This window comes from Pygoscelis adeliae, unplaced genomic scaffold, assembly GCF_000699105.1.
Source record: "Pygoscelis adeliae isolate BGI_AS28 unplaced genomic scaffold, ASM69910v1 Scaffold207, whole genome shotgun sequence".
NCBI lineage: Eukaryota > Metazoa > Chordata > Aves > Sphenisciformes > Spheniscidae > Pygoscelis > Pygoscelis adeliae.
The window spans coordinates 864,345-869,800 of NW_008825160.1; the positions used below are offsets into that span (position 1 = coordinate 864,345).

The 5,456-nt window shown below is 42.1% G+C and overlaps 1 long non-coding RNA gene across 1 annotated transcript; it reads right to left on the reverse strand.

Annotated features, from left to right (window-relative positions):
- Positions 1 to 413: 413 nt before the first annotated feature.
- Positions 414 to 3,274, reverse strand: LOC103920833. Its single transcript, XR_663819.1, has 3 exons — positions 3,097 to 3,274; positions 2,364 to 2,887; positions 414 to 2,073 (listed from the first exon to the last, which is right to left on the reverse strand). It is a non-coding gene; the product is annotated as an uncharacterized LOC103920833 (long non-coding RNA).
- Positions 3,275 to 5,456: the final 2,182 nt, after the last annotated feature.

A 5,456-nucleotide genomic window follows, 5' to 3' on the forward strand; every position in this document is an offset into this window, starting at 1 on the left:
TATTAGGTGACATTTTAAAAACCACAAGGAGATGGAGATACTACAAACATACATGTAAAAGGAAAAAATCGGGTTCCAAAATACCATTTTTTCAATTACTTTGGGTGTGAACCATCCCTGTGCACTGCATCAATGGTAACAGCCTGCTCCCCAAAAGAGGTGATTTTCAAGAGCAGCAATTCCTCTGTCCCACAGGTGGATACACAACAATGAACTGAAGATCTAAGACTCCTTCTCCTCAAACAGGGCCTACTTGTAATTTTGCAGTAAAGGAAACTGCTCCAATGTAAGCCTGAGGAAATTTGATCCACCACAGGTTTAACAGTTAACAATTTAGGGGCTATAAAAATTTGCTACTTCCTTTCTTTTTATCTGAAATGATAAGAAAACAATGATTTTTTTTGTTTTTTTTGTTGCCTTTTTTTTTTTTTAACAAGTCCCTCCTGAGAACATTTTGATAAGCTTATGGTTAAATAAATGATTTTCAGAAGATATGCAGTTAATTCACAAAAATACCTGTCAAAAATCTAACTTCGAATACCTAATTCATATAACATTCTCCTTTATTTGTTTAATTCAAGTAAAATATTTTCCTCCGCCCTTTCCTTTTCATAGGCTTTTCACACCCACATAACAACCAAATGACTCTTCCCTGACCCGGCCTCCCACGCCTTTTGGTACAACTGCTCGCTAGAAAGTCACCCCGTGCTTGAGCTCTTCTCCCAAGATCCGAAGGAAGCACTTAAGACAAGGAAATCCAGTACAATGCTAAACCTTCCTTTTTTTTTTTTTCTCTTAACCACTGGGTTTATTTGCAGTTCCGTAGGGACGTGTGGTGCACGGACTGCCTTCTCGGTTGCTGTTTCGGAAAAGAGGGAAAAAATATCCATGAGCACCTTACTACAACTCCCAACTCAAGCGGGTTTGGGAACGCAAGGCGTCCCAGCGTCACCCACCCAGGGAAGAACAGCAGCAGTGAATTCCTCCCTTCGTGGTGGACGGTTAGGACACAGCACCAGCAACTCCTACAGCTGGTGTCTAGAGAGGACCTGTCACAGAGCATGATAAATTCAATAATCACTATTTTGCTTTCCCCAACTTCCAATAACCTATGCATTCAAAACAATATTCTAGAGATCCAAGAGCTACAGTACCACGTATCAGCATCCAAGTAAAGCACCGAAGGAAAAGTTAAATAACACTATCCTCATTTTATCGACAACTAAGAATAAATAATGACTTGCCCAAGAAGCACCCCCTCCAAAAAATCCCTCCCAAAACCAGTGGCAGAATTGACAGCAGATTCAGGGAGCACGACTTCCAGACCTAGCTCCGTCAGCCAACGTGATTTCTTCTAGCCAACAGTATGTTAATGATTGGGGTTTTTTGAGAAACCACTAATTGGTACCTTTTTTCTTGCGATTTACAGAGCCACTTAAAAATAACATCATTCCTATTCTAGGCATATTTTAGGAAAAGTATCATTAGATTTAATTCCAGGAATGGACATCTGATTCTCGTGTGAAATTCCACAAGACCCAAGTCTTGTTCATTCAGTAAAGTGTAACAGGAAAATTACAGCGTAGCCGTGACTCCAGGACGACAGGATCCCAAAGCTGGAGGGCTGGCCCATCCTCTTTGCTTAGTACCAATGTTAGCAGAGGTTTGTAGCTTAAAGGTGGGAGGGAACAGCAATTTTAAATTGTTTTTGTCGACCTGATCGACAAAGTTTCCCCCGTTATTTACAGACTCCTGAACTGCAGCAGGCCAGCTAGTGTTTTCTGTAAAAGCTGCTCCAGTGAAAAAATGAATACACCTTGCCATGTTCATAAAGCTGTTAAAGAGCTTTCTTTCAATTACATTTAGCAAGATACCATCTTAGCACTGAAAATGAGAAGTACATAAACTTACCAATGCATTATCAGGAGAAGCATCAGAAATAAAGTTTAGGTGTTATTCAGTAGTCAGCACCTCAGCTCCTTCCTGGCACAAAATAAATCCCACAGGCAGCAGGTACTAGAACCGTCTCTCCTTTGCTAGTCATACCCGTATGCTCACAGACGTCTTCTGAATCTGCCACCAACAAAAGAAACCACAATAAGACTGTTTCCCTAATGCTTCATAACTGAGTCAGTAGGTCAACAATTCTTTCGGTTCAGGAGCCAGACCAATTCCCTTAAAAACCCCTCTTTTTTTTTTTTTCTGATGGAGAAGCCAACTGTCTCCTGCCAGTGGCAGCCCATCTGCTTCCAGAACAGAACCAAACCGCTCCAAACCACCACCTCGTTTTGGCGCAGACATCCGTCCTGACGCAACTCCATTTTGTCTCTCACGTCTGGGAATAACCACGAGAAAATACTTACAATTGAAAGACAGTCAGGAAACTGCTCCTTGTGCACCTTGCACACTGCTGCCGGCTCTCAGCCCACGTTCTCGTTTCCCATCCTTGAGATGGAGTGGCACGAAGAAGGGCACTTCATGTAATACCAGACCTATCCCCAGTCTGCCTTGTTCCATGCAAGCACAAAATATCCTGCGTGTGCATTTCAGGCGCACTGCTCGAACAAAGAGAAAGCTCTGAAGCTGCTATCCCTCTTCCCGATCCATGACTCAAAACGTCTGGTTGAAAATCGGTTTCGTAATAACCCTTTAGTACCACCTACTCACATCACAGAGTGATTCTTGCAGCAAATGCACAGGAAATCACCAACGAGTGCCAATGGAGCTACTATTCCAAGAACTAGCTCTTTCGGTTATTCCTTCAGCATTTGGAAACCGAGATGCTTTTACTTTCCCTATCGCACAGGACATATTTTTTTTTTAAGAGCTTTTAACTATGATCCTGTAAAATACTTAGTTGATAAATCACCAGCTGAAAACTTCCTCACTGTAAAAAAAAAAAAAAAAAAAAAGGGAAAGAATATCACAATACTCATTCCAGAAAATACAGTAACTCCTTTCTGGAAATAACTCACTGGACAACAATCAAAAGCGCAGAATTAATTTACAGAGACAGTTTGCATCCTGCAGAGCACACAAAGATGGTGTAGTCAGCCACGTGCCTTTCTGACCACCAACAGCAGACCCCTGACTCACCCAACCACAAGATGAGTCGCTATGAATGATTTCCTCTTCTTCCACACTCCCCCGCGGTGCTCTGTGCCATCGGCATATCCTGAGCCTAATCCCGACTTTGATGGAAATTCCAAAACTCATCTCATAAGGCTGTGGCCACCAGCTAACGATGCAGCCATCTGCTAGCTCCTGCTTTGAGTCACCTGTCAGCAATACAAAAGGAAATTACTCAGCAGCGAGCACGTGGAAGCCCACTGCTACAGTCTCTCGCGTACCCCTTACAGGAATACAAAATTCTGGAGCACTCAAATCACCCTGAAGGAAAAGTGTTATATTCTGTAGCTCTAACATTCAAAAAGGTGGAACTTGGCTAAAAAAAGAAAAGGAAAAAAAAAAAAGTGACAGGACCGCAGACAGAGAGCATTTTGGCTGGGTTTTCAATGCCAGCATCACTGAAGCTGCCACGGAAGGGGGGGACAAAAAAAAAGAAGACATTTCACAAACACTAGACCTTCACTGTGCGTGACAAGAAAAATAATTAAAACAACTGAGAGAACTAATCTGTGGCTGCTTAGGAAGTTAACTCTTCGAAGGAAGTGATTAAGTAAGAGAACAAAAGCGAAGTGTTATGTTTATCAAACAAGTAAACTTAACACACAAGAGTGCTTACTCATGTAAGTAAAGACTGAGTACTGCCACAGCCCTCCCCGCAGGCGTAGGTTCACACGGGGCTTGGATCTTATTGATTATTAAGCAGTTATGTCAAAGAAAGAAATCTTTTCAGAAATACGAAGCACCACTTTGCCAAAATACCAAACGCTATCAGAAAGGCAGCCACAATGTCCTGCGCCTCTTTACAAAATTCCCTTTATCTAACTGCTATTCAGGACAAAATTCACAAGGATTTTCCTGAGAAGACCTGATTAACCACTATGGTATTTACAAATTCAGTCCAGCAACAGTAATTTTTTTGTTTCATCACAAATTACGCAGCTCACGAATTCAGCCCTCCGAAACAAGGCTCCCAACTTCTCCCAAAAAACAGCAGACGAATAGAAGACCGTTAGTACACATGACACTCTGAATCTTCAGGAATTTCACAAAAATTAATTAATACTAAAGATCTAATTGTCTAACCTGCTTCTGCATGCAGAAAGCGCCAGACCTGGTGCCTCTACAGTGGGGGAGGGAGGCACTTCTTGTTCCTGTTTCATACTTGACTTTTTTTCCTGCGCAGGAGATGATCTAATTATTCAACGTGTCAGTATATTGCTTTACCCTTTCTCGTGTGTCTCCTTACATTAACATATTTTAACAATTCAGCTCATTAGGAAGGAAGCGAGGAACAAAACGGCGAACTGTCCTTAAAAATCAATCACAAAGGCAGGAGTCTTTCCATGTTTTGTCCTGTACCTATCCGAAACTCTACGAGAGCACACAACCAAGGATGCTGAATGTAAACCAGCGACAAAGCTCCCTAAACCCAATCCTCACACTGCACAGATGTAAGCGTACCTGTTCAAGGCACAAGCCTGATCGGCGAGCTCTGCGGAGGAATAATTTTGGGTCCTGCCCGATTAGGAAGGAAAAGAAACTCCCAAATGACAGCCTTTTATTGTTCCCAAACATGCTGATGCTCAGCTGCAGGCACTATCGGTGAGAGGGGGTTGATGGATCTCATGTATAATAATCGGGCACGGGTGATGAAAGCGAGGGACCAAACCACGTAAGGCTGCTACCGATCAACTTGAAATGGATCTGAAAAATGCTGAAATCCAAATACAACGTGCACGGCACCTGCATTTGCATATGTAGGATGCCAGCCGAAGTTTCCGAGCCTTTTCATCAAATGCTTTTCTTACAGCAAAGAGCCATTCAGTACCCAGCCCTTTCAGCAGATAAGCATTTGAGAGATGTTCTTGTGCTTTCAACCTTGCGTGGAATTACAACAGGTTTGCTCGTGAATTGGCTCGAGCAGGGTCCCCACTGTATATATTAAAACCACCAGTTCTTGGGAAACATTTCTTCAGCAAGTTTTGTGTATAACAGCAGGTCCTATATATAAACCTGTTTACGACTATTTCTAAAGAAGAGCTCGTTCTGAGGCAGTTCCTTTATTGTGATCGAACATGCTGGATTCATTCCCAGTTAAGGCTTATATAAGGCCTTCAAGGAAGTAGAAACTTATTTTGTACGAAATCAAGCCAGTATAGTAGTAGGTGCAACGGAATTATCCTGTTACACATTAAGTTTTACTAATAAAAGACCTGCATTGCAGTCATAAAGTCAAATGCTGCATCCCACTAGTAGAAACAGTCAAATATTTCCTGCCATAAAATCAAAACCTACTTAGTCAAAGGAAAGACGACAGGTAAAAAGCA